This window comes from Lolium rigidum, chromosome 6, assembly GCF_022539505.1.
Source record: "Lolium rigidum isolate FL_2022 chromosome 6, APGP_CSIRO_Lrig_0.1, whole genome shotgun sequence".
In the NCBI taxonomy this organism is placed as follows: domain Eukaryota; kingdom Viridiplantae; phylum Streptophyta; class Magnoliopsida; order Poales; family Poaceae; genus Lolium; species Lolium rigidum.
In genome coordinates, this window is record NC_061513.1 from 16,567,419 (window position 1) to 16,577,004 (window position 9,586).

Below are 9,586 nucleotides of genomic sequence, written 5' to 3' on the forward strand. Positions count from 1 at the left end.
GCCGTGTGTTGAAAATTAATCACTTTATAGCATATCTTACTATATCTCCATCCATAACCGGGGCGTAAAGTCTCTCGTGGTTAATTCATGCCTTACAACCCCCTAAATCATATTTCGTAGAACAAACAACTTGTTGAAGTCTTGTGTGCCATAGAATCTTCTTCCTACATCTTAGGAACACATGCATACTCTGCTCTAAAAGTGTATATTTAGATAAAAAAAATTATATACGTACTCACTAGAGCCATCACACATTTCATAGATATAAAACAGAAACATAAACGTAAAATTGAAAATACATAGGAGTAATAAAATTAGAGAATTTTTATCTTTTATGTTGAGGATCTCATAAATGAGGATCTGCCTATTCCCATGTCTAAAATATATTTAAATCATGAATAAAATTTAACAAAAAATATAGTTCTGCTTTAAAATTATCTATATAGTAGAATTGTGTAAGACGGAATAATATCCTATGAAATGGTTAACTCAAATAAGTAATAATCATGTGGGAACAATACAAAATAGTTAAACTTGTAATGTAAATTTTTACATTAATGTGGGAATAGTACACCCCATAGAATGCTAACAAATATTAGCTAAGTTTGTAGAGACAACCAAATGTACATATGGGTTGTATAATCAGTACATTGTCGTTAATGTACATATGGATCACTTCTCCTATTTTTACACTTCAATCATCCTGTGCATACTTATTGTAGATTTGTAATTCTAGCCTATGCACAGTCTTGTACACTCACTGATTGTATATGACAACATCATCTGCTAAAGGAAAATAACGTGTTATGAGTTGAACTCTTTACTAGCTTGCTCAGGTACCACATGACATGATGAACTGGTACGTTGTCTTGATATGTCGTCTTCTAACTGCAATCCCTGAATGTATTTATTGTTAGTTCTCCTATCTCAGTTCTGAAGTACATGTTAAACATAGTTGTACCCAACACACATATGTGCCAGGCAACACGTATGGTGTAGTACACCAACGGCTAGTTGACCCCAACGGCTACATAGAGTGATTGGCTCGTTCCTTTTTATCTCCTGCCTTCTTTGTAATCCTCTTGCCCTCTTTGTAATATCAATTATGTCTTTCCATGTATGTGCCACAGATGGGGCTTTTCCATCTACTATATAACACGTAACCGAGGCCAGGTAGAGGTCATCGTTTCCACCAACAGTACATACATACAACTTGTCTTGATATCTTTCATACAAATATGTGCTGCAAGCCTAACCTGTGCCTTGCTTGTTATGTAGATGTGCTAAACCCCTCGTCGCAACATGTAGGTTGCCAAAAGAGGGCATTACCTATATGTGTAGAACAGGATGCTCATCGGGTGATTGAAGCCTCCAAGGATTGGTGTCAACGCCCCTCCTCCAACACCTCAGATTCCTATCAGAAAACGAGTAGCGAGCCCCTTCATCAGTGTACGAACACAACTGAATTCATAAATATAAACAGGGTTCGATTGATTTGTAGTTTACCAGATCGGACTGGTATTCGAAGCTTGCCAATGACACACTGTTGGGACGTGGCGAGTCTGGCGGCGAGTCTGGAAACTCGTCAACCAAACTTGGCTCGTCTACTGAACCTGTGTCGTCTCTGCATATCAACTCGTGTGCCATCTCAAGGTTGGCAACAACGTCTGATATGGCCAGCCGGTCCTTCACATCCAACTTCACACAACATCGTGCCGTCCATGCCACACGCTTCAGCGCCTGCAGCTGCCATGGCGTTGGCTCCGGTACAGGTCGCCTGTCTAGAAAATCCGGTATGATGGGTACAGTTCGCCTGTCCGGAAAATTGGGTAAGATTTGGAGAGCTCCAAGTCTCTTTCCTTGCGAAAATGCCTTTTTCCCTGTCAGAACCTCTAGCATCACCACACCCAAGCTGTACACGTCGATCATGGGACTCAAATGACCACGGGCCATGTACTCGGGGGCGATGTACCCGACTGTGCCTACAACCTGGGAGACTTCCACTGCCGTGTCCCATGCGACCGACGAGCCAAAGTCCGACACATGCGGCACCCAATTGGCATCGAAAAGGATGTTAGCCGACTTGGTATCACGGTGGATGATCGGTGGCTTGGCATGGCAGTGCAGGTGCTCAATGGCGCGCGACACATCGAGGAGCACGCCAATGCGCATCTTCCACGACAAAATCACCGGCGACAACTCGAATGAGCCATGGTCAGCATGCAGGATGTCGAAGAGCGTACCGTTCTTCATGTACTCATAGACGATCAGCCTCTCCGGCTGCTGTTCCGGCTCTTTTCTCCGCCTTGTTAGTAGACCCTTTTTCTTCTTTTCCGTATTAGCTTGCAGGTGCTTGTCCTTGCCTACAGTCATACATGAGCCAAGGAGACGGACGATGTGTTTGTGTCGGAGCCGTGATAGGATGTCGAGCTCCGTGCGGAACTCCTCCTCTAAATTGCTTGAGCCGTAGTTCTCCCGAAAAGTGTTTGAGTGGAACTCCTCCTGTAAATAGCCTGAGTGTAAGTTCTTCATGCGCTTCACGGCCACCTCTCGCCCATCGTGAAACCTGCCACGGTACACCGTTCCAAAGCTGCCTTCACCGATCACGGCGTCAAGGGAAAAGTTATTGGTGGCAGACATTATCTCCGCGAATGTGAATTCCTGGGTTCCTTCTGGAACTACCTCCTGAGCAATCTCTGTAAAGTCCTAAAAAAGAGACCGCAAATGAGCATTCAATGAGCACATACCTCTTTCTCATGTAGCATGCATGTCAATTTCTTAGTCTAGTCATCTGCAAGGACCAATTTGTATTGAAGTTGTACCTACCTGCAGTTCGGATGGCTGTGGAAGTTGAGACGGTTCAGCTCTCATCGAATCATCTTGAATAAGGATGTTGTAGATTCGTTCAAGGCGGCGTGTTATGCCAATGTGGCTGATCACAGGGAAGATGATGAGGTAGAAGTCGATCTTGCTCTGCACCTCCCTGAAACTCTCGGCCTGCCTGCCGGCCATGACCAACTGGTACGCCGCACTCCTCCCCTGGCAGGACACAACGAGCTCGTGGGCGTCCCGAGCGCGCCACCTAGCCCGGCCAGCTGTTCCGCCGCCTCAGGGTCTTGCACGTGCGGCAGCAGCTGTGCGATCATGAGGACACGACGCGCGAGCTGCTCACACTCTTTTCTGTTCTGCCGGGCCGTCAGGGCAGCCTGCAAGATCATAGAGATGAGCCCGCCGACATCTGCGCCAACCAGCTGCGCCACGGTCGCCGCCTGGCCCAGCCCAGTCAACAGCGCCATCGCAGCTGGCTCTACCTGCGGTGCCGAATGACGGAAAAAAATGAGGTCTGACGAATTCTAAAGCACCAAAAAATTGATTCAAACTATCAAAGTTGTTTAGACAGTTAATAGTTTATATGATCCTAGTAGTATTTATTTAGTACAATGTTAACGAAACGCACTTTTGAAACCTGGGTGCGCATGCACCCAGTTTTTCAAAATTGAAAAAATATGCTATTTAAAAGTCTTAAATTGTTTTGCATGTACATATTATGTTGATACTTACTCGTGTAAGCTTTCATGAAAAAATACGATTGGATGAACACGAAAATGAAAAAATGTTCAAATGTTTTTATAATGTTTGGATTTGTACTATTCACAAGAATAGAAATTTTGTAGGTCACATACAATCGTATTTTTTAGTGAAAACTTACACGAGTAAATATCAATATAATATGTAAATGCAAAATTTTATTTCAATTTTTTTTTACTTTGAATAGCGTTATTTAAAAAAAATATAAATGGGTGGGTGCATCAAGGTTTCGTTTAGTATTTTCCAATGTTAATGCCAATATATTCAGATAGAAACAGAACCAGCAGGCCGATAATGAATCTTTAATACCATCGAGAAGTACCGAGAAAAGATGTTATACCCAATTGTCAAATCAACCGCTAGTGTTCTATACCCAATTGCAAAAATTCAGGAAAAAATGCTCCTTCCCCTCAGATATTCGCAACCGCCGGGCCCACAAATCCGGCTGACAGCCTCGCCCCTAAACACTGCCTGCCGCCGCCCCCTAACCGCGGCCGCGCGCATCCTACCGGAGTCGTCGCTCCCCAAAATTTGATGGGCCACCGTGCCCTTAGCCACAGCCAAGCACATCCTACCTACCGGAGCAGCCGCGACACAGAAGATGCGAGAGGAGAGAGGGGGGAAGAGAGGGAGATGGGAGACTGACCTCTGCCGCCGCCGACGTCCTCGTTTTGCAGTGGCCGCTACAGGTGGTTTTGTGGTCTTGGTTTGCCGCGTGAGGCTGGTTTCCAGGAAGGTCCTCCTAGAAGACTACTACTGCTGACTTCCGCGCGGTCTCGCATCTGTGTACTGTACTGTGCTGATGTGCGGCCCTTCCTTTTCTCCCATCAGCCCTTTTTTCGAAATATCTATTACTTCCTCCGATCCATATTAATTGACTCCATATAAATGTGTTTAGATACATTTATGTTGGAGTCAATTAATATGAACCGAAGGGAGTACTATATATTACCCAATTTCTAATACGTGCCAGGGCACTGTCTTGTCTTGTCTTACACGGTGCCCACCTCTCATGCCGTCTGATCGAAATCCAGCGTCCAGATCAAGTTCTCACTAAGGGCATGTACAATGGTTTAGACACCTATGGGCTGTATGGTACATCCATATCATCTACAGACATCAGTGGAGACGCTCGATACAGTGGGCTGTCTTTTTCAAGTGTCTATAAGAAAAATCGTCAGTTGCAGTTGCAGCTGAAGAATAGAGACTTTTTCCTAGCGAGAAGATGGAGCTTACCGACGACCTAGCATAAAACGGAGAAAAAGCTGTCTGTAGCTACCGATTATTTCGGCTCTCGACCGTCTGCTGAATTGCAGACAGACTCCGTCTCTTTTCTCACTCTCACGCCTCCACATCATGAAACATCTGACATGGCACCTCTTACAGACTGCTGACGGTGGACTACTGTACATGCCCTAAAGTCCAAAACAAGGACGGATCCCCTTTTCGACAACTGTTCAAAATCGACTTGCCTTCTTCTTCCTCGTTCGTGTCCCTCTCCCTCGTTTCCGTTGTCCCTCACGCAGCACTGCTCCGTCCCCCACAAGAAATCTGCCTTGTCGGCGGCAAGTTGGTCTCGGGGAAGGTTCTCATGTAGTGTTGGGCACTTGGGAGAGCAGAATCAGTGTTGGGAACTAGCGGATCGACTCTTCCTCATCCGATTTCATCGCATTTGAGGTGATGTTTGGTTTGGCTTGGAGCTGTCTGCCAGAGCGCCTTCTAGGGTTTGGTTCTACGTCTGCATATGGTCGTTGTTCTCCGTCTTGAGCGGGTGAGTGCCTCGATTTTGACCGTCTCATTTGTTCTTCATCTTCCCGCTGTTGCGATTTATGTTCAACGCACATTCGGATTTTGAGGGGCAGGTACATCCCCGGCTAGTCTAGGTAGCTAATCATGTTTCCTTGTTGAAATCACGTGTTTAAGTAGCTGACCCTGTTAGTCCGTTCTAGTTCCCCCATTGTTCTGCAATGCTTCATTGATGTAATTTTCGCTTCTGTGTGTACCCCTAATTGGTAGTGTAGGTGTTGATTATCTCAACGAATAATCTCCATAGTTTTTGTGTTGCTATTGCCCTTGCTATTGTACTTATTGCCCAGCTTTTACTTCAATTTTTCTCTAGGTTATATGCAAAACAATTTTCAAGTTCCTTGGGGCCGACGACTCCAATGTTACCACTTAAGAACTAGAACTAGATCCACACACGAACCAAAACACTTAAAGAGCTAGACTCACACACGAACCAAAATACTTAAAGAACTACACCCACACAGGAACAAAATACTCGACACTCGGTCCACACACGATGAGCTAGACACCTGGACTCGACACTGCCATTACTCGCACACATATACTAATCAGTTGTCGAAATCTTCCTCCTCGCTGGGGGTGTCCTCTGAAGCGGTACTTGAGAGGTTGTTCAGCCATTGTTCATCATTAGGTAACCATGCCGGCGCATCTCCTTTGGCGTACTCCGCTTCATATTCGGCCCTCCTCTGCCGCTATCCCGCCATCTTCTCTCTCCTCGACGACTGCTTCTCCTTCCAAAATGCGCGCGTGGCTTGGACGTCTTCAGGATGGTCTCTGCGCCACTACGCCATGAACTGCTCGTCCTCCTCGGTGATATCAATCCGCCGCTGACCATCGCTGTACCGCCGCGCTTCACCCTCTGAGCGAAGTAGCGGTTGAGGAGCGAGACTCTGGGCTTCAGTCAGAGACCTGACCTCTGGGAAGTTCATTTCGTTGCGTGGCCGGCCAAATCTCAACGCCGCAACGTCATATGCGCGGGCAACAACCTCATTCCTGTAGAAGGTGCCGAGCCACAGACACGCACACCACCGGCGGTGATTTCAGCTACGAAATGGCCCGCAGGCCGCTTGCAAATGCCGAGGAAGCCCATGTTGCTACGACGACGAGGAGTCATCTAAACGGCAGCGGAGCTCAAAGGATTATGTGGTGGTGTTGGAGGAGAGAAGTGTTGCTAGTGATGTTGGAGGAGAAGACATGGCTATATATAGGGTGGCAAGGGGCTGAAACGGCGAGAATACTTGGCGGGAGAGAATGGGTGCGAGAAAAATGGCGGGAAATCATGGTGGGAAAGAAAGGGCGGGAGAACGAGCAGGAAAGCTTGGCGGGAGAAATTGGGCGGGAAAGCTGTGCCGACGGCATTGCCGTCGTCACAGATACATGAACTATGCCGACGGCCGTGCCGTCGCGCACGAGTTAGCGCCGTTTCTCCCCTGTCACGGCGGTGTCGGTGTCCCCACCAGGCGGAGCCTGTGCTGACGGCCGCCCTCGGCACAACTGCCTATGTGCCGACGGCTGGATCCGTGGGAGGGCGTCGAGGCGACCTGTGCCGATGGCCCCGATATTTTGCCGTCGGCACAGGGTCTGGCCGTCGGCACCTTGTGCCGTTCCCGTAGTGTATTTAGTATCATTCATATTGTTCCTGCTGCCTTTTGTTTGCCTTCATGTGAGTGTGACATTCTGTTTCGGTAATGTTGAACATCCAGAACTCCAAATGCGACATTATCATGGTTAGTTCGTATTGTTTGATCTTCCCCTCATATACCTCCAGTAAACCTAATGTAAAGACTAGGAAGTTATATCAGGATTGTTATATCAGGTACTAGTATGTTAAGTTTCTATAGCAGGTTTGTGCTTAGGTACTAGTATGTTAACTTTCTATAGCATCTAGCGTCCGTTCTTGGATAACTGTAAGTGTAGCTTTATTGCTTTCTCCATTCATAAAACTGTCTGTTTTATTTTTCTAAAGAACGTGGATTCTTATACGTTGTACATGGATCCTTTGGACGAAGTCAGGTTTTCATCGAGGAGCAGAGAGCTAGTTGAACAGATTGTATCATCAGGAAGTGATCTATAGTAGACATTTGGGGGTTGGGTTCTGCTTTGGTGGTTCTATGTAAAGTCTTTAGAGCATCTCTAGCAGATCTCTCATCCAACCCCCGTCCGCATAATAAGCGCCGATTTCCGGTTCGAAGGGTAAAAAAAGGACCGTTTAGATCACGCATTGGCCCCCCATTTTCAAAAAAAGCCGGCCGCCCCGATTCGCGCCGCGCAACCCCCAAGTTCCCGGGTCGGAGGGGCTGTGCGAGCGCGGCCTCCATCCATTTCCCCCCTAGCGCGAAGGAACTTTCAGCTCGTCCCTTTCCCGCTTCCGCTCCACCTGCCGCTCCCGATTCCGCCGCCCCCACCCATCTCCGGCCACCCGAGCCCCCACGTCCGCCCCGACATGGACGCAATCAACCCTCCGCCGCTCCCGGGCCAGGGCCACACCGCGCGGACCAGCTGCAGCGACCACATCCGGATCCGGCGCCGCCGAGGCAGCCACCACAAAAGGCACCGTGGTCGCCGCGCCTCCCGGCCGCTGCAGCCGCCGGAAGCGGAAGCGGCTGTTGCAGCATGTCGTCCACGCGCCTCCCGCTGGCCCGGCGCTCCCCGCTGCAGTTGCCCTTGCCATCCCGGCCAAGCGGGTGAAGCGGCCGAGCAGCAAGGTGGCGGCCACGGCGCCGGCGCCGAAGAAGGATGCTCCAAAGAAGGATGCGAAGAAGCCACCCGCGGCAAAGATGGCATCGCTGACTGATACGTCCAATTTGCATCACTATTTTGTATCATAATTTGTTGTTATTCATTGATATATTTCATATTGGGATACAATACTTATGTTATTTCATCTATTTTGCATGTTTCATCATTATTGGAGGATCAAGCACCGGAGCCAGGATTCTGCTGAAAAAAGCACCGTCAGAACACAATATTTCGGAAGATCAACTGTGGAAGGAAATTTCACGAAAATTCCTATTTTTCCAGATGACGGAGGGAGCCGAGAAGGGAAGAAGAGGGAGCCACCGTGGGCCCGGACCACGGGCCGGCGCGGCCCATGGCTCCGGCCGCGCCACTCCTGTGGTGTGGGGGCCCCACAGCCCTTTCGCCTCCTTTTCTTCGCGTACTCCTTCGTCCCGAAAACCTAAGCCACGAGAGAGGACCTTACGAAGGGTTACGGCCGCCTCGCGGGGCGGAGAACACCGAGAGAGAAAAGAGCTCTCCGGCGGGCGAGGAATCCGCCGGGGAAATTCCCTCCCGGAGGGGGAAATCGACGCCATCGCCATCGTCATCGAGCGGGACATCATCTCCATCATCATCATCATCATCTCCACCATCTACACCGCCATCACCACCGCTGCACCTCGTCACCGCTGTAACAATTTGGGTTAAATCTTGATTGTATGATAGGGGAAACTCTCCCGGCATTATTCACTACTTGTTATAGATGCTATTGAGTGAAACCATTGAACCAAGGTTTATGTTCAGATTGTTATTCATCATCATATCACCTCTGATTGTATTCCATATGATGTCTCGTGAGTAGTTCGTTTAGTTCTTGAGGACATGGGTGAAGTCTAAATGCTAGTAGTGAATTATGGTTGAGTAATATTCAATGTTATGATATTTAAGTTGTGGTGTCATTCTTCTAGTGGTGTCGTGTGAACGTCGACTACACGACACTTCACCATTTATGGGCCTAGGGGAGTGCATCTTGTATTCGGTTGCTAATTGCGGGGTTGCCGGAGTGACGGAAACCTCGAGCCCCCGTTAGTATATCGATGCAAGAGGGATCGCAGGATCTCAGAGTTTAAGGCTGTGGTTAGATTTATCTTAATTACTTTCTTGTAGTTGCGGATGCTTGCAAGGGGTATAATCACAAGTATGTATTAGTCCTAGGAAGGGCGGTGCATTAGCATAGGTTCACCCACACAACACTTATCAAAACAATGAAGATTATTTAGCCACATGAAGCGAAAGCACTAGACTAAAATCCCCGTGTGTCCTCAAGAACGCTTGGTCATTATAAGTAAACAAACCGGCTTGTCCTTTGTGCTAAAAAGGATTGGGCCACTCGCTGCAATTATTTCTCTCGCATTTTACTTACTCGTACTTTATTCATCCGATACATCAAAACTCCTTGAATACTTGTTTGTGA

General features: G+C 47.9%; 1 pseudogene; it reads right to left on the reverse strand.

The window, feature by feature from the left end:
* Positions 1-864: 864 nt before the first annotated feature.
* On the reverse strand, positions 865-4,285 carry LOC124668454 (annotated as a pseudogene).
* Between the last annotated feature and the right edge of the window lie 5,301 nt (positions 4,286-9,586).